Here is a 20,937-nt window from a genome sequence, read left to right as displayed (position 1 = left end):
GAGGAAGTTGTGAGGTAAAATATCTTTCTTTTTTACATAGAGATGTTATTTTCCTGTCAGCTTTTTACAGTTATACTGCATTAGTTTCAAGTGATTTTGCATATGAGTATTATGTCTCTTTAACTTTTGGCAACTAGGCAAGTATTAAAATGCAGCGAGCGAAGATCAGTGATTGAAAAAGGAAAAGTTAAACAGATGTTTAACTGTAAAAGGCCTGAAAACCCCTTGCAACATGCAATGTACTTGGCTTTTAGTTAAGGAGTTAAATTAAAACGTAGCCACCAATCAGCAAGCGCTACCCAGGGTTCTGAACCAAAAATAGGCCAGCTACTAAGCTTACGTTTCTGCTTTTTCAAATAAAGATACCAAGAGAACGAAGAAAAAAATAATAGAAGTAAATTAGAAAGATGCTTAAAATTGCCTGCTCTATCTGAAACATGAAGATATATGTTCTAAGTATTTATAAATAGATATTACTAATTATCTCTGTACATATCTATAGCTATATATAATCATATATATATATATATATATATTTTTTACACAAAAAAATAAATTAATGTGTTTTTTTCCACTTTTCATTCTTTATGTAAGTCTATGTGGGAATCTGTTAAAGCAGTATTCTAACTTTGACTTTTTGCGTGTCAGGTTAGCGAGCGAGCACATTTTTTTTACTGTCAACTTGTAATATGTGCCCTACCAGATGTGCGGCCTAATGCCGAGGTTGAGTGGAGTTAACGTGCGAGCAGAAGCGCTAAATACACTGTACTTGGACTTTGTGACCTAATAGATACATATGTAGCAATACAGAAATACAGTATCAGCTCATTATCACACAATATTCAGTTTACATTCTTTATGTCTGGATTCTGCTTTCACTTGTTTGCACAAGCAGTAATCAGTAGCCAAGCAGAACTAAGATTAAACAAGCACCCAGACGTGTTGTCCGTGCTCGCTCGCACTCCCCCACCTCTACCTATACAGATATGACCTCTGTGACAGCCACATAGAAGGAGCGCAGACGATTAGTATTTCAGCTAGCTAAAGCGCTGAAATTGGTATGCAGATCGCATATAAATAAAGGGGCATAAAACCCCATTTTTTCTTTCATGATTAAGATAGAACATACAATTTTAAACAACTTTCTAATTTACTTCCGTTATCAAATGCTCTTAGTTTTCTTGTTATCCTTTTTTTGAAAAGCATGAATGTACGCTCAGGAGTGTGCACGTGTCTGCAGCACTATATAGCAGCGGTTTTGCTACAATGTTATATATTAGCAAGAGCACTAGATGGCAGCACTATTTCCTATCACATAGTGCTTCAAACATGTCCTCGCTACCTATCTAGATATCTCTTCAACAAAGAATAACATGAGAAGGAAGCAAATTTGATAACAGAAGTAAATTAAAAACTTTTTTAAAAGTGTCTCTCTGTGAATCATGAAAGAAACATTTTGGGCTACAAGTCCCATAAACATCAGTTTGGCCTCTACATGGCTGAAAAGATTTTATTACTCTAAGAAAAAGACTTCATTACAATGAGCTTAAATGGAAAGTTCTGTTTTTTTCAACACGCTGGAATACTTCAGATCCACTAGTAATGGCCAAAAGATATGAGCAGATGCAATGCATGAGTGTGAGAGCTTTATGAATAGATTTACACCTCTAAATTGCTCACTGTAGTTGGTTTTCCATGGCCAAACTTCCTCCACCAATTGCCTTAAAGAGTCAGTATTCACCATTTTTCATATATCTGCATGTAATAGACCCTACTATAAAGAAAAATATGCGCAGATACTGATATAAACATCCAGTATAAAACCTTTTAAAAACATACTTAGAAGCTCACAATGTAGCACTGTTGATGAGGTTAGTCTGGAACACCCACTGAAAGGGGCTGAGATCAGACCATCCCCACTCCCCTTCATATGAATAGACCCAATATACAAACAGAAGCAATGTGATGTCTGTATACATCAAAAACGTTGAGGCTTGGTTAGGAGTTTGAAAATCAGCTTGTTATTTAAAAATAAGCAAAACTATACATTGTTACAAAAACATCCCTAGATGGGCCATATAAATGGATCATCTACAACAAATTTGAGCAATGAAAAATCTAGTGTGCAATAAAAAACATTCAATTGTTTGTGACATGTAAAAGTGCTTGCACTGTGTCAAATCTCTTCCAACAGCTTGTATACACTTTTATTATTTAAGTAAAGTTTCCCATATAGAAGGGATTAACCAAACCCCATATTCCTGTATGTATACGTTTGTAAGAATTCTTATTCCAGAGAACTGCTCGCTCCCGGCGTGACACGCACAAGTGCACATGCACAGAATTCACCAGTGGCTTAAACGCTCTTGTAGAATCTGTGACAAGCACACATAAAAGTTGTTTTACAGAAAGCACTGTTAGCCTAGCAGTAAAGTTTGCAGTTGCATATCACTTGCTTGTTAATGTGATCCGTTTTTTAATCTATAACAATGTTTTATAGAAAAACAGAATTTATGCTTACCTGATAAATTACTTTCTCCAACGGTGTGTCCGGTCCACGGCGTCATCCATAACTTGTGGGAATATTCTCTTCCCCAACAGGAAATGGCAAAGAGCACAGCAAAAGCTGTCCATATAGTCCCTCCTAGGCTCCGCCCACCCCAGTCATTCGACCGACAGACAGGAGAAAAAACAGGAGAAACCATAAGGTGCCGTGGTGACTGTAGTTAGAGAAAATAATTCATCAAACCTGATTAAAAAACCAGGGCGGGCCGTGGACCGGACACACCGTTGGAGAAAGTAATTTATCAGGTAAGCATAAATTCTGTTTTCTCCAACATTGGTGTGTCCGGTCCACGGCGTCATCCATAACTTGTGGGAACCAATACCAAAGCTTTAGGACACGGATGAAGGGAGGGAGCCAATCAGGTTACCTAAACAGAAGGCACCACGGCTTGCAAAACCTTTCTCCCAAAAATAGCCTCCGAAGAAGCAAAAGTATCAAATTTGTAGAATTTGGCAAAAGTGTGCAGGGAAGACCAAGTCGCTGCCTTACATATCTGATCAACAGAAGCCTCGTTCTTGAAGGCCCATGAGGAAGCCACAGCCCTAGTAGAGTGAGCTGTGATGCGTTCAGGAGGCTGCCGTCCGGCAGTCTCGTAAGCCAATCAGATGATGCTTTTTAGCCAAAAGGAAAGAGAGGTAGCAGTAGCTTTTTGACCTCTCCTCTTGCCAGAATAAACGACAAACAGAGAAGATGTTTGTCTGAAATCCTTTGTTGCTTCTAAATAGAACTTTAAAGCACGAACTACATCTAAATTGTGTAACAAACGTTCCTTCTTTGAAACTGGATTCGGACACAAAGAAGGCACAACTATTTCCTGGTTAATATTCTTGTTGGAAACAACCTTTGGAAGGAAACCAGGTTTAGTACGCAAAACAACCTTATCTGAATGGAACACCAGATAGGGAGGATTACACTGCAAAGCAGATAACTCAGAAACTCTTCTAGCAGAAGAAATAGCAACCAAAAACAGAACTTTCCAAGATAACATCTTGATATCTATGGAATGTAGAGGTTCAAACGGAACCCCTTGAAGAACTGAAAGAACTAAATTCAGACTCCAAGGAGGAGTCAAAGGTCTGTAAACAGGCTTGATCCTGACCAAAGCCTGAACAAAAGCTTGAACATCAGGCACAGCTGCCAGTCGTTTTGTAACAAGACAGATAAAGCAGAAATCTGTCCCTTTAGAGAACTCGCTGATAATCCCTTATCCAAACCTTCTTGTAGAAAGGAAAGGATCCTAGGAATTTTGATCTTACTCCATAATAATCCCTTGGATTCACACCAACAGATATATCTTTTCCATATTTTATGGCAAATTTTTCTAGTTACAGGTTTTCTGGCTTGTACCAGAGTATCTATTACAGAATCCGAAAACCCACACTTAGATAAAATCAAGCGTTCAATTTCCAAGCCGTTAGCTGGAGGGAAACTAGATTTGGATGTTCGAATGGACCTTGTACTAGAAGATCCTGTCTCAAAGGTAGCTTCCATGGTGGAGCCGATGACATATTCACCAGGTCTGCATACCAAGTCCAGCGTGGCCACGCAGGAGCTATCAAGATCACCGAGGCCCTCTCCTGCTTGATCCTGGCTACCAGCCTGGGAATGAGAGGAAACGGTGGAAACACATAAGCTAGGTTGAAGGTCCAAGGCGCTACTAATGCATCCACTAGAGTCGCCTTGGGATCCCTGGATCTGGACCCGTAGCAAGGAACCTTGAAGTTCTGACGAGACGCCATCAGATCCATGTCTGGAATGCCCCATAATTGAGTCAACTGGGCAAATATCTCCGGGTGGAGTTCCCACTCTCCCGGATGGAATGTCTGACGACTCAGATAATCCGCCTCCCAGTTTTCCACTCCTGGGATGTGGATCGCAGATAGGCGGCAGGAGTGATCCTCCACCCATTTTATGATTTTGGTCACTTCTCTCATCGCCAGGGAACTCCTTGTTCCCCCCTGATGGTTGATGTAAGCAACAGTCGTCATGTTGTCTGATTGGAATCTTATGAATCTGGCCTTTGCTAGTTGAGGTCAAGCCCTGAGAGTATAGAATATCGCTCTCAGTTCCAGAATGTTTATCGGGAGAAGAGACTCTTCCCGAGACCATAGCCCCTGAGCTTTCAGGGAGTCCCAGACCGCGCCCCAGCCCACTAGACTGGCGTCGGTCGTGACGATGATCCACTCTGGTCTGCGGAAGCTCATTCCCTGGGACAGGTGATCCTGGGTTAGCCACCAACGGAGTGAGTCTCTGGTCTTCTGATCTACTTGAATCACTGGAGACAAGTCTGTATAGTCCCCATTCCACTGTTTCAGCATGCACAGTTGTAATGGTCTTAGATGAATTCGCGCAAAAGGAACTATGTCCATTGCTGCAACCATCAACCCTACAACTTCCATGCACTGAAAGGTCGTGGAACAGAGTGAAGAACTTGACAAGCGTTTAGAAGTTTTGACTTTCTGACATCTGTCAGGAAAATCTTCATTTCTAAAGAATCTATTATTGTCCCCAAGAAAGGAACTCTTGTCGACGGAGACAGGGAACTTTTTTCTATGTTCACTTTCCATCCGTGAGATCTGAGAAAGGCCAGAACGATGTCTGTGTGAGCCTTTGCCTTTGAAAGAGACGACGCTTGTATCAGAATGTCGTCCAAGTAAGGTGCCACTGCAATGCCCCTTGGTCTTAGAACCGCTAGAAGGGACCCGAGTACCTTTGTGAAAATCCTTGGAGCAGTGGCTAGCCCGAATGGGAGAGCCACAAACTGGTAATGTTTGTCCAGAAAGGCGAACCTTAGGAACTGATGATGATCTTTGTGGATAGGAATATGTAGATACGCATCCTTTAGATCCACGGTAGTCATAAATTGACCCTCCTGGATTGTAGGTAAAATCGTTCGAATAGTTTCCATTTTGAACGATGGCACTCTGAGAAAATTGTTTAGGATCTTTAAATCCAGAATTGGTCTGAAAGTTCCCTCTTTTTTGGGAACTACAAACAGATTTGAGTAAAAACCCATTCCTTGTTCCACGGTTGGAACTGGGTGTATCACTCCCATTTTTAACAGGTCTTCTACACAATGTAAGAATGCCTGTCTCTTTATTTGGTTTGAAGATAAGTGAGACATGTGGAACCTTTCCCTTGGGGGTAGTTCCTTGAATTCCAGAAGATAACCCTGAGAAACTATTTCTAGTGCCCAGGGGTCCTGAACATCTCTTGCCCAAGCCTGAGCAAAGAGAGAGAGTCTGCCCCCTACTAGATCCGGTCCCGGATCGGGGGCTACTCCTTCATGCTGTTTTGGTAGCAGCAGCAGGCTTCTTGGCCTGCTTACCCTTGTTCCAGCCTTGCATCGGTTTCCAAGCTGGTTTGGTTTGTGAAGCATTACCCTCTTGTCTAGAGGCTGCAGAGTTGGAGGCCGGTCCGTTCCTGAAATTGCAAAAGGAATGAAAATTAGACTTATTCTTGGCCTTGAAAGGCCTATCTTGTGGAAGGGCGTGGCCCTTACCCCCAGTGATGTCTGAGATAATCTCTTTCAATTCTGGCCCAAAAAGGGTTTTACCCTTGAAAGGGATATTAAGCAATTTTGTCTTCGAAGATACATCCGCTGACCAAGACTTTAGCCAGAGCGCTCTGCGCGCCACAATTGCAAACCCTGAATTTTTCGCCGCTAATCTTGCTAACTGCAAAGCGGCATCTAAAATAAAAGAATTAGCTAACTTAAGTGTGTGAATTCTGTCCATAACCTCCTCATATGGAGTCTCTCTACTGAGCGACTTTTCTAGTTCCTCGAACCAGAACCACGCTGCAGTAGTGACAGGAATAATGCACGAAATAGGTTGCAGGAGGTAACCTTGCTGTACAAAAATCTTTTTAAGCAAACCCTCCAATTTTGTATCCATAGGATCTTTGAAAGCGCAATTATCCTCGATAGGAATAGTAGTGCGCTTGGCTAGTGTAGAAACTGCCCCCTCGACCTTAGGGACTGTCTGCCATAAGTCCTTTCTGGGGTCAACCATAGGAAATAATTTCTTAAATATAGGAGGGGGGACAAAAGGTATGCCGGGCTTCTCCCACTCCTTATTCACTATGTCCGCCACCCTCTTGGGGTGCACCGGAACCTCTAGGAACTTGTCCATCTTGCACAATTTTTCTGGAATGACCAGGTTGTCACAATCATCCAGAGTAGATAGCACCTCCTTAAGCAGTGCGCGGAGATGCTCTAATTTAAATTTAAATGTCACAACATCAGGTTCTACCTGTTGAGAAATTCTACCTGAATCAGAAATTTCCCCATCTGACAAAACCTCCCTCATGGCCACTTCAGATTGGTGTGAGGGTATGACAGAACAATTATCATCAGCGCCCTCCTGCTCTACAGTGTTTAAAACAGAGCAATCGCGCTTTCTCTGAAATGCAGGCATTTTGGATAAAATATTTGCTATGGAGTTATCCATTACTGCCGTCAATTGTTGCTTAGTAACAAGCATTGGCGCGCTAGAAGTACTAGGGGTCTCCTGCGTGGGCAAAACTGGTGTAGACACAGAAGGAGATGATGTAGAACTATGTCTGCTCCCTTCATCTGATGAATCATCTTGGGCAACTTTATTATCTGTGGCAGTACTGTCCTTACTTTGTTTGGACGCTATGGCACAATTATCACACAATTTTGAAGGGGGAGACACATTGGCTTCCATACATACAGAACATAGTTTATCTGAAGGCACAGACATGTTAAACAGGCTTAAACTTGTCAATAAAGTACAAAAAACGTTTTAAAACAAAACCGTTACTGTCTCTTTAAATTTTAAACAGGGCACACTTTATTACTGAATATGTGAAAAACTATGAAGGAATTGTTCAAATTTAACCAAATTTTCACTACAGTGTCTTAAAGCATTTAAAGCATTGCACCCCAAATTTCAGACCTTTAACCCTTAAAATGAGGAAACCGGAGCCGGTTACAGTTTTAACCCCTTTACAGTCCCAGCTACAGCCTTTGCTGCGACTTTACCAAACCCAGGGGGGTATACGATACCAAATGAAGCCTTCTAGGAACCTTTTCAACTACTTTCAGACCCACACACATGCAGCTGCATGTCCTGCTCTCAAAAGTAACTGCGCAGTAATGGCGTGAAAATGAGGCTCTGCCTACTACAGAGAAGGCCCTTCCTGACTGGGAAGGTGTCTAAACCAGTGCCTGACGTAAAAAAACGTTCCCCAAAGTTTATAAAGTGTGAATTTCAACATAAAGCTGTATAAAATGCCCAAATAAAGCAATCGATCTAGCCCATAAAAGTGTCTACCAGTTTTATAGCCCATATTAAGCCCTTTATTCTGTTTGAGACTAAGAAAATGGCTTACCGGTCCCCATGAGGGGATTTGCCAGCTTTCCAGCATTACACAGTCTTGTTAGAAATATGGCTAGTCATACCTTAAGCAGAAAAGTCTGCCAACTGTTTCCCCCAACTGAAGTTATCTCATCTCAACAGTCCTATGTGGAAACAGCAAACGATTTTAGTTACTGCTGCTAAAATCATATTCCTCTCACAAACAGAACTCTTCATCTTTTTCTGTTTCAGAGTAAATAGTACATACCAGCACTATTTTAAAATAACAAACTTGATAGTAGAATAAAAAACTACAACTAATCACCACATACTCTTCACCATCTCCGTGGAGATGCTGCTTGTTCAGCGGCAAAGAGAATGACTGGGGTGGGCGGAGCCTAGGAGGGACTATATGGACAGCTTTTGCTGTGCACTTTGCCATTTCCTGTTGGGGAAGAGAATATTCCCACAAGTTATGGATGACGCCGTGGACCGGACACACCAATCTTGGAGAAATGTAGAACATTTGTATGCACACTGGCCCTTTAAGTGGAGGAGCCAGTCTAGAAGTTTTACTGGAATAGACAAAGCTATCCACTGACATTTAATTAGTAAAACTGCTTTATCGTGCAGTTCTTAACTATTCCCCCCTACTGAGGCTAATAATAGGGAAAAGGGAATACTGTAAAATGTGCACAGTATAAAATGTATGGGAAATTGAACCTTAAGGTTTGTTTTTGTATATATATATAAAATAGATGTTTTTGCTCATTGAAAAAAACAATCCATTTAAAGAACAGCTATCTTTATCTTACCTATTTATCTATACACAAATACCTCCTTATCTCTTGGTCTATACACAGAGGCTGACACTTAGAGAGAGCAGCTGAAATTAATATTTCAGTGCCCGTCTATCCCACCCCTACTGTACTGCTGCACAGTATTCATTTTTTTGGTATAGGTGGTGGTTAAACAGGCAAAATCAGCTATTTAAAATGACAAAGGTAAAGGGGCTATTTGTAAACAATGTAATGCACTTGAGGAGGTAAAATGGATAATTGTGAAATACATTAAATGGGAGAAAAAATTATAGTACACACTGTGCCTTTAAACAATAACTGCACATTGCAACTTTGTTTGTTTTTGACTACAGATAATTATACATTTTATATAACAAAGTGCTTCATGTACCTTTAATTATATCCTGGCTTGCTATGTGTTAATGATCTCTCATGTACCTTAACTACTGACGATGCCAAGTAACAATCTACCGGAAGCTCTCTTTCTGCATTGTAAATCAGTTTATTTGTCACAGTTGCATCAAGGATAAATGAGAATGTTTAACACGGGGTTCCCAACACTGCTCCTTGAAGCCTCTTGCTTCATCAGTAGCTGCTATTACTGCTGCTTTAACCCTTTCCTGACGGGGTTAAAGTGTCTGCATCGGAACAACTTTTCCGATGTAGACAAATTGAAATCTAGATTTCAATTATTGGATCGGGTCTGGGGGGTGTCCCTATAACCCTAGGAGTGCCCTCCAGACCGCAATCAAATCTGAAAAGCACAGTAGGCTTTAGGACAGCCGTTGGCTATGACGTTCTATTCGTCATAACGGCTTAAAAGCCCAGTGTAATTATGACGGAATAGAACGGCATAACGGCATTAAAAGGTTAAAATGAAAAATCTGTCAAAATATACCATACAAAAGACTTTTTTAATATGTTAAAAGGGACATAAAACCCCAAATTTTTCTTTCATGATTCAGATAAAGCACACAATTCTAAACAACTTTCCAACATAATGTTATCTCATTTTCTTAGTTTTCTTGTTATCCTTTGTTGAAAAGCAAGGTTGTAAGCTCAGAAGTGTGCACGTGTCTGTCTATATGGCAGCAGTTTTGCAACAATGTTATACATTAGCAGGAGCACTAGATAGCAGTATGATTTCCTATCATGTAGTGCTTCAGGCACATGCACGCTACCTACCTAGGTATCTCTTCAACAAAGAATATCATGAGAAGGAAGCAAATTTGATAAAAGTAAATTGGAAACTTTTAAATTGTGTTCTCTATCTGAATAATGAAAAAAATATTTTGGGTTTAATGTCCCTTTGAGGATGTGGAAATAGAAAAGTCAAAACACCCTTCAAAGAGCTAGATTACAAGTGACGCGCAAACGGTTTTCGCAATTCATTTTTCTTCTGATGATATTACAAGTCGGGAGAAATCACAATTACACAATTTTCCTCTTCAATTCCTGCCGCGATTTAAGAGCTGTGGTAAACTGTGTTCCCAAATAAAAAAGTTGCACAAAACACAACAAAAATACATTACAAAGTACACATACACCTATAAATAAGCTTCTAACCCCTAAACCGCCATTCCCCCACATAGCAAAGTACCTAAACTGTTAACCTCTAAACCGCCACCTCTCCACATGGCAAACATTTTAGGACTTAATAGGTTCTTTAGGTAGTTTGTGATGTTGGGAGTGGCGGTTTAGGTGTTATTACTTTTAATTAGTGTTTGAGATGTGGGGTGACAGTGTTAGACGTTAATAGATTATTTAGATACTTTGTGAGCTTGGGGTTTAAGGGTTAATACTTTTAAACTGTGTTTGCAATGTGGGGGGATGGCGATTTAGGGGTTAATAGTTTATTTAGGAACTTTGTGATGTGGGGGGGGAGGCGATGTGGGGGGATTGTGATCCTTTTGCTAGCGAAAAAAGGAAATTTATGCTTACCTGATAAATTGATTTCTTCTACGATACGACGACTCCACGGATTCATCCTTACTTGTGGGATATTATCCTCCTGCTAACAGGAAGTGGAAAAGAGCACCACAGCAGAGCTGTATATATAGCTCCTCCCTTCTCCACCCCCAGTCATTCGACCGAAGGTATAGGAAGAGAAAAGAAAAGCTAAAAAGGTGCAGAGGTGACTGAAGTTTTGCAAACAAAAATACAATCTGTCTAAAATGACAGGGAGGGCCGTGGACTCGTCGTATCATAGAAGAAATCAATTTATCAGGTAAGCATAAAATTACTTTTCTTCTACTAGATACAACAAGTCCGCGGATTCATCCTTACTTGTGGGATACAATACCAAAGCAACAGGACACGGATGAATGGGAGGGACAAGACAGATACCTAAACAGAAGGCACCGCTGCTTGAAGAACTTTTCTCCCAAAAACAGCCTCCGAAGAAGCAAAAGTATCAAATTTGGAAAATTTGGAAAAGGTATGAAAGGAGGACCAAGTCGCAGCCTTACAAATCTGTTCAACAGATGCATCGTGTGTGGAAGCCACCGCTCTAGTAGAATGAGCCGTCATTTTTTAAGGAGGCTGCTGTCCAGCAGTCTCGTATGCCAAACGGTTGATGCTTTTCAGCCAAAAAGAAAGAGAGGTAGCCATAGCTTTTTGACCCCTACGCTTTCCAGAATAAACAACGAATAGAGAAGATGTTAGACGGAAATCCTTGGTCGCTTGCAAGTAAAACTTCAAGGCCCGAACCACGTCCAAATTATGTAACAGACGTTCCTTCTTAGACGAAGGATTAGGACACAAGGAAGGAACAACAATTTCCTGATTAATATTCTTATTTGAAACAACCTTAGGAAGGAATCCAGGTTTAGTACGCAAAACCAACTTATCTGAATGGAATATAAGATAAGGCGAATCACATTGTAGCGCAGAAAGATCAGACACCCTTCAAGCAGAAGAGATAGCAACTAAGAACAAAACTTTCCAGGATAAAAGCTTAATATCCATGGAATGCATAGGTTCAAACGGAAGCCCTTGAAGAACATTGAGAACTAAATTCAAACTCCATGGCGGAGCAACAGGTTTAAACACAGGCTTGATTCTGACTAAAGCCTGACAAAAAGACTGAACTTCTGGGACATCCGCCAGACGCTTGTGTAGTAAAACTGACAAAGCAGAAATTTGTTCTTTTAAGGAACTAGCTGATATTCCCTTCTCTAATCCTTCTTGGAGAAAGGACAAAATCCTAGGAATCCTAACCCTACTCCATGAGTAGCCTTTGGATTCGCACCAATAAAGATATTTACGCCATATCTTATGGTAAATTTTCCTAGTGACAGGCTTTTGAGCCTGAATCAAGGTATCAATTACCGACTCAGAGAATCCCCGCTTAGATAAATACAGAATTTATGCTTACCTGATAAATTACTTTCTCTTGTGGTGTATCCAGTCCACGGATTCATCCTTTACTTGTGGGATATTCTCCTTCCTAACAGGAAGTGGCAAAGAGAGCACACAGCAGAGCTCCCCCTCTAGCTCCCCCTCTAGCTCCACCCCCCAGTCATTCGACCGAAGGTTAGGAAGAAAAAGGAGAAACCATAGGGTGCAGTGGTGACTGTAGTTTAAAAATAAAAACCACCTGTCTTAAAATGACAGGGTGGGCCGTGGACTGGATACACCACAAGAGAAAGTAATTTATCAGGTAAGCATAAATTCTGTTTTCTCTTGTAAAGTGTATCCAGTCCACGGATTCATCCTTTACTTGTGGGATACCAATACCAAAGCTTTAGGACACGGATGAAGGGAGGGAACAAGACAGGTACCTTAAACGGAAGGCACCACTGCTTGTAAAACCTTTCTCCCAAAAATAGCCTCCGAAGAAGCAAAAGTATCGAATTTGTAAAATTTGGAAAAAGTATGCATGCGAAGACCAAGTTGCTGCCTTACAAATCTGTTCAACAGAAGCCTCATTTTTAAAAGCCCATGTGGAAGCCACTGCTCTGGTAGAATGAGCAGTAATTGTTTCAGGAGGCTGCTGGCCAGCAGTCTCATAGGCCAAACGGATGATGCTTTTCAGCCAAAAGGAAAGAGAGGTAGCGGTCGCCTTTTGACCTCTCCTCTTACCAGAATAGATAACAAACAAAGAAGTTGTTAGTCTGAAATCCTTAGTTGCTTGTAAATAGAAGTTTAAAGCACGAACCAAATCAAGATTGTGTAACAGACGTTCCTTCTTTGACGAAGGATTAGGACACAGAGAAGGAACAACAATTTCCTGGTTAATATTCTTATTAGACACAACCTTAGGAAGAAAACCAGGTTTGGTACGCAAAACTACCTTATCTGCATGCAACACCAAGTAAGGTGAGTCACACTGTAAAGCAGATAATTCTGAAACTCTTCGCGCAGAAGAGATAGCTACCAAAAACAAAACTTTCCAAGATAAAAGCTTAATATCTATGGAATGTAAAGGTTCAAACGGCACCCCTTGCAGAACTGAAAGAACTAAATTCAGACTCCATGGCGGAGCCACAGGTCTATAAACAGGCTTGATTCTGACTAAAGCCTGAGTAAACGCTTGAACATCTGGTACTTCCGCCAGACGTTTGTGTAAAAGAATAGACAAAGCAGATATCTGTCCTTTTAAGGAACTAGCTGACAATCCTTTCTCCAATCCATCTTGGAGAAAAGACAATATCCTGGGAATCCTAATCTTACTCCATGAGTAGCCCTTGGATTCGCACCAACAAAGATATTTTTGCCAAATCTTATGGTAGATTTTCCTGGTGACAGGCTTTCTAGCCTGAATCAGGGTATCGATAACCGACTCAGAGAAACCACGCTTAGATAGAATTAGGCGTTCAATCTCCGAGCAGTCAAACGCAGAGAAATTAGATTTGGATGTTTGAAAGGACCTTGAAGCAGAAGGTCCTGCCTCATTGGCAGAGTCCATGGTGGAACGGATGACATGTCCACTAGGTCTGCATACCAAGTCCTGCGTGGCCACGCAGGTGCTATTAGAATCACCGACGCCCTCTCCTGCTTGATTCTGGCAACCAGACGAGGAAGGAGAGGAAACGATGGAAACACATAGGCCAGATTGAAGGACCAAGGCGCTGCTAGAGCATCTATCAACACCGCCTGGGGATCCCGGGATCTGGACCCGTAAAGAGGAAGTTTGGCATTCTGACGGGACGCCATCAGATCCAATTCTGGAGTGCCCCATAGCTGAGTCAGCTGGGCAAATACCTCCGGGTGGAGTTCCCACTCCCCCCGATGAAAAGTCTGATGACTTAGAAAATCCGCTTCCCAGTTGTCTACTCCTGGGATGTGAATTGCTGAGAGGTGGCAAGAGTGATCCTCCGCCCACCTGATTATTTTGGTTACTTCCATCATTGCTAGGCGACTCCTTGTTCCCCCTTGATAGTTGATGTAAGCTACAGTCGTGATGTTGTCCGACTGAAATCTGATGTATTTGGCCGCAGCTAGCTGAGGCCATGCCTGAAGAGCGTTGAATATCGCCCTCAGTTCCAGAATGTTTATCGGGAGAAGAGCTTCTTCCCGAGACCATAAGCCCCGAGCCTTCAGGGAGTCCCAGACAGCACCCCAGCCCAACAGACTGGCGTCGGTCGTTACGATGATCCACTCTGGTCTGCGGAAACACATTCCCTGAGACAGTTGATCCTGAGACAACCACGAGAGAAGAGAATCTATGGTCCCCTGGTCCAACTGTATTTGAGGAGACAAATCTGTATAATCCCCATTCCACTGTTTGAGCATGCATAGTTGCAGTGGTCTGAGGTGTATCCGTGCAAAAGGGACTATGTCCATTGCCGCTACCATTAGTCCGATTGTCTCCATGCACTGAGCTACAGATGGCCGAGGAATGGAATGAAGAGCTCAGCTAGTAGTTAAGAGTTTTTAACTTTCTGACCTCCGTCAGAAATATTTTCATTTCTACCGAGTCTATTAGTGTTCCTAGGAAGGGAACTCTTGTGAGGGGGGAGAGATAACTCTTTTTGATGTTCACCTTCTACACGTGAGACCTCAGAAAGGCCACTACGATTTCCATGTGAGACTTGGCTCTTTGGAAAGTTGACGACTAATTTAAGATGTCATCTAGATAAGGCGCCACTGCTATGCCCCGCGGTCTTAGCACCGCCAGGAGGGACCCTAGCACCTTTGTGAAAATTCTGGGAGCAGTGGCCAACCCGAAAGGGAGAGCCACAAACTGAAAATGCTTGTCCAGAAAGGCAAACCTGAGAAACTGGTGATGATCTTTGTGGATAGGAATGTGTAGATACGCATCCTTTAGATCCACGGTAGTCATATATTGACCCTCCTGGATCGTTGGTAAGATTGTCCGAATGGTCTCCATCTTGCATGATGGGACGCTGAGGAATTTGTTTAGAATTTTGAGATCCAGGATTGGTCTGAACCACAACAGGTTTGAGTAAAACCCCAGCCCTTGTTCCGCAATTGGAACTGGGTGGATCACTCCCATTGTATGTAGGTCTTCTACACAGCGTAAGAACGCCTCTTTCTTTGTCGTGTCTGTAGACAGAGGAGAAATATGGAACCTTCCCCTTGGAGGGGAGTCCTTGAATTCTAGAAGATATCCCTGGGATACAATCTCTAAGGCCCAGGGATCGTGTACGTCTCTTTCCCAGGCCTGAGCGAAGAGAGAGTCTGCCCCCTACTATATCGGATCGGGGGCTACCCCTTCATGCTGTCTTGGAGGCAGCTGCAGGCTTCTTGGCCTGTTTACCCTTGTTCCAGCCCTGGTAAGGTTTCCAGGCTGCCCTGGGTTGTGAAGTGTTACCCTCTTGCTTTGCAGCAGGGGAGGATGAAGCGAGACCGCTCCTGAAATTTCGAAAGGAACGAAAATTATTTTGTTTGTTCTTTGTCTTAAAGGACTTGTCCTGAGGGAGAGCATGGCCTTTTCCCCCAGTGATTTCTGAGATAATCTCTTTCAATTCAGGCCCGAAAAGGGTCTTTCCTTTGAAAGGGATGTTCAGCAGTTTGGATTTTGACGACACATCGGCCGACCAGGACTTGAGCCATAGCGCCCTGCGCGCCAGAATGGCGAAACCTGAATTCTTTGCCGCTAACTTAGCTAGTTGGAAAGCGGCATCTATGATAAAAGAATTAGCCAGCTTAAGAGCCTTAATTCTGTCCATAATATCCTCATATGAGGTCTCCGTCTGGAGCGCATCTTCCAGCGCCTCGAACCAGAAAGCAGCTGCAGTAGTTACAGGAACAATGCACGCTATAGGTTGGAGAAGAAAACCTTTATGAACAAAAATTTTCTTAAGTAAACCCTCTAACTTTTTATCCATAGGGTCTTTAAAAGCACAACTGTCCTCAATTGGTATGGTTCTGCGTTTAGCAAGTGAAGAAACAGCCCCCTCTACCTTAGGGACCATCTGCCACGAGTCCCGCGTGGTGTCAGATATGGGGAACATTTTCTTAAAAACAGGAGGGGGAACAAACGGAATACCTGGTCTATCCCACTCCCTAGATACTATATCCGCAATCCTCTTAGGGACCGGGAACACATAAGTGTAAACAGGAACTTCTAGGTACTTGTCCATTTTACACAATTTCTCTGGAACACCAAAGGGTCACAGTCATCCAGAGTAACTAATACCTCCCTGAGCCATAAGCGGAGGTGTTCTAGTTTAAATTTAAAAGCCAACGTATCTGAGTCTGTCTGAGGAGCAACCTTTTCCCGAATCAGAAATTTCTCCCTCAGACAGCACATCCCTCGTCCCCATTTCAGAGCGTTGTGAGTGTATATCAGATACGGCTACTAAAGCGTCAGAATGCTCATAATCTGTTCTTAAAACAGAGCTATCACGCTTTTCAGGTAACACGGGCAGCTTAGATAAAAATACTGAGAGGGTATTATCAATAACTGCCGCCAAATCTTGTAAGGTAAAAGAGTTAGACGCGCTAGAGGTGCTAGGCGTCGCTTGAGCGGGCGTAACTGGTTGTGACACTTGGGGAGAGGTCAACGGGCTAACCTCATTACCTTCTGTCTGAGAATCATCTTGGGCCACATTTTTAAGTGCAACAATATGGTCTTTAAAATGTATAGACATATCAGTACACGTGGGACACATTTTGAGAGGGGGTTCCACCATGGCTTCTAAACACATTGAACAAGGATTTTCCTTGGTGACAGACATGTTTAACAGACTAGTAGTAAGACAAACAGGCTTAGAAATCACATTAATCAAGCAAAAACACACTTTGCAAAAAATTTTTACTGTGTCTTTAAGAAATAAAAAAGGCACACAATTTTCCAAAACAGTGAAAAATGCACCAAACTTTCTGAAATTTTCACAGTATGTACCTAAAGTATTGGTAAGATTGCACAACTAGCAAAAAAATCGATTAACCCCTTAATGCCCAAACCGGATCAATAGTAAGCTAACAGACCGGTTAAAACAAATTTAGCACCTTGCCACAGCTCTGCAGTGGCCCTACCTTCCCTTAGGAGTCAGATTTATGGGGAAAAAGCTTCTTATGGGTCCTCAAACTGTAGCAGGAGCCACCATGTGAACACAGCCTGAAGATCTAGTCAATCTAACTGCGCACCTGAGGCGCGAAATTAGGCCCCTCCCACCTTACTCCGGTGTTGTGAGGCCTAAAGAAACACTCCTAAGAGTTATAATATTAGCCATGTGGGTAACAACCCCTGAAAGAACCCCAAAGGGACCTTCTAAGTGTCTCAAAAACGATCTTTATAAGTAAAAACCGTTTGCCATAAAAAGTGTCAACTTGCCATAAAATAGTGTAAACAGCATAAATTAGACCTGTTATGTAAGCTTGTAATTCCATACTTAGTCTTTGAATAAAGCTTACCCTTCCCTCATGGGGATCTTATCAGTCCTTTTCTAGCATTATCACAGTCTTGTCTAGAAATAAATGACTGAACATACCTTATTGCAGCCTAACCTGCAAACCGTTCCCCCCAACTGAAGTTTTCTTGTACTCCTCAATCCTGTGTGGGAACAGCAGTGGATTTTAGTTACAACATGCTAAAATCATCTTCCTCTCTGCAGAAATCTTCATGTCTTTTCTGCTGGAGAGTAAACAGTACACACCGGTACCATTTAAAATAACAAACTTTTGCTTGTAGAACAAAAACTACAAATCTAACACCACATTCACTTTACCCTTCAGAGAGAAACCCTATTGCTTAGAGCCGGCAAAGAGAATGACTGGGGGGTGGAGCTAGAGGGGGAGCTATATGGACAGCTCTGCTGTGTGCTCTCTTTGCCACTTCCTGTTAGGAAGGAGAATATCCCACAAGTAAAGGATGAATCCGTGGACTGGATACACCTTACAAGAGAAATCAAGCGTTCAATCTCCAGGCAGTCAGCTGCAGAGAATTTAGATTTGGATGTTGGAACGGACCTTGGATGAGAAGGTTCTGTCTCAATGGCAGTTTCCACGGTGGCAGAGATGACATGTCCACTAGATCTGCATACCAAGTCCTGCGTGGCCACGCAGGCGCTATCAGGATTACTGACGCCCTCTCCTGTTTGATTCTTGCAATCAGACGAGGTAGGAGAGGAAATGCAGGAAACACATAAGCCAGGTTGAACGACCAAGGTACTGCTAGAGCATCTATCAGTACAGCTTGGGGATCCCTTGATCTAGAACCGTAACAAGGAAGTTTGGCATTCTGCCGAGATGCCATCAGATCCAATTCCGGTGTGGCCCATTGACGGATCAATGCCGCAAACACCTCCAGATGGAGCTCCCACTCCCCCGGATGAAAAGTCTGACGACTTAGAAAATCCGCTTCCCAGTTCTCTACTCCTGGGATATAGATTGCTGATAGATGGCAAGAGTGAGCCTCCGCCCATCGGATTATCTTTGAAAACTCTATCATCGCTAGAGAACTCCTTGTTCCTCCTTGATGATTGATGTATGCTACTGTCATGATATTGTCCGACTGGAATCTTATGAATTTGGCCAGAGCCAACTGAGGCCACGCCTGAAGCGCGTTGAATATTGCTCTCAGTTCCAGAATATTGATTGGTAGGAGAGACTCCTCTTGAGTCCAAACAGTGGCATCACTAGGGGGGTGCGGGGGGTGCGGGCCGCACTGGGTGACACCCTCCAGGGGGTGACACCAAATTTTTTTTTTTTTTTTTTTTTTTATTTTATTGAAATTCAAAGAAATACAATGTTGAGATGCATTGATTATTTTATTAGAGGCTGGCATTTGTGAACATTAGTGGGACTGGGGAAGTGGTAGACACACATTTTTATTGCCCCTTGAGCCAGTGCTGCAATTTCAACAAATAGTTTTCCCGGCTGCTTTTGCTTGTTTGTACTTTGCTCCTCCCCTGCCCAATTTCACTATGAATGTTGTGGGTGTGCCGTGGGGCTTGCAAAGTTGCGCTGCTAGCCTAAACCTGCCTGCCTATCTGTGCTCACTGCTCAGTGACATGCGGCCCAGGGCTGTGCACTGACAGACTTGGAACAGAGTCAGAGAGCAGAATTTTCATAGTTTACGCACCTAAACCTTTTCTTCAGTGATTTATTTTAGAGTGCTCTGTTTATCTTTCATTTGATGTTCTGCTGAGCCAGGGAGCAGCTCTAGGCATGAGCTTCATAATTAATGCAGTGCAGTTTACATATTTTGTATGTGTGTGTCTCAGTGTTTTTGTGTGTGTGTCTGAGTGTGTTTCCGAGTGTTTGTGTGTGCATCTGAGTATGTTTTTAAGTGTGTCTGAGTGTTTGTATGTGTGTTTGCCTGTGTTTTTGTGTGTGTCTGCTTACAGGGGTGGGGGGGTGACACCATGACTTACCGCACCGGGTGACACCAACCCTAGTGACGCCACTGAGTCCAAACACCCTGAGCCTTCAAGGAATTCCAGACTGCACCCCAGACCAAGAGGCTTGCGTCCGTCGTCACTATTAACCATACTGGCCTGTGGAAGCACATGCCCTGGGACAGATGATCCTGTGACAACCACCAAAGAAGAGAGTCTCTGGTCTCTTGATCCAGATCTATCTGAGGAGATAAATTTGCATAATCCCCATTCCACTGTCTGAGCATGCACAGCTGCAGTGGCCTGAGATGAAAGCGTGCAAACGGAACAATGTCCATTGCCGCTACCATTAATCCAATGACCTCCATACACTGAGCCACTGATGGTCGGAGAAGGGACTGAAGCGCTCTGCAAGTATTTAGAATCTTTAACTTTCTGACCTCCGTCAGAAATATTTTCATGTCTACCGAGTCTATCAGAGTTCCCAGAAATGGAACTTTTGTTAGTGGAACTAGTGAACTCTTTTCTATATTCACTTTCCAACCGTGAGTTCTTAGAAAAGCCAACACGATGTCCGTGTGAGATTTGGTTATATGGTAAGTTGACGCCTGAATCAAAATATCTACCAGATAGGGCGCCACTGCTATGCCCTGCGGCCTTAGAACCGCCAGAAAGGACCCTAGCACCTTTGTGAAGATTCTGGGAGCTGTGGCCAACCCGAAAGGAAGGGCCACAAACTGGTAGTGTCTGTCCAGGTGTCAGGGTGCCAGTGAAAAAATAATCACACCTTTATTAATAGCAAAAAATAATAAAAAGTCCACAAGTCAAATAACAAGCCAGGGGTCAAAACCAGAGCTGGTAGTCAGACGAGCCGAGTCAGGAGCCAAAGAGAATAATCAGAGGAGCCGGAATCAGGAACAAGGAAAACAGCAGAGTCAGGAACAAGCCAGGGATCAGGAACCAGGAAGGACGTCAGGCAGCCAGGTAAAACACAGGAGCTCTCACAAACAGGTCTGAGACAACGCAAGGTCAAAGCATACTGAACAGAGGCCCTTTAAATAATAAGTGATGACATCACAATTCTGAGACCGCATCCTGTCTCACATGGATGATGCACAACAGTCTAGCCATAAAAGGATGTGCAGGCAATGAGCAGAATCCCCCACAATGCACCAAGACAGGAATAGAGGTGAGTAAAATGGCTGCCAGCAGCACATGGCAAACACAACAGGGAAAAAACCCTGACACCAGGAAGGCAAACCTGAGAAACTGGTGATGATCCTTGTGGATAGGAATGTGAAGATACGCATCCTTCAAATCCACGGTGGTCATATATTGACCCTCCTGGATCATTGGTAAAATTGTTCGTATGGTCTCCATCTTGAATGATGGGACTCTGAGAAATTTGTTTAGACATTTGAGATCTAAAATCGGTCTGAAGGTTCAATCCTTTTTGGGAACCACAAACAGATTTGAGTAAAACCCCTGCCCCTGTT

Source organism: Bombina bombina, chromosome 6 (assembly GCF_027579735.1).
Source record: "Bombina bombina isolate aBomBom1 chromosome 6, aBomBom1.pri, whole genome shotgun sequence".
Taxonomy (NCBI): domain Eukaryota; kingdom Metazoa; phylum Chordata; class Amphibia; order Anura; family Bombinatoridae; genus Bombina; species Bombina bombina.
Note: the sequence above shows the minus strand (reverse complement) of the source record.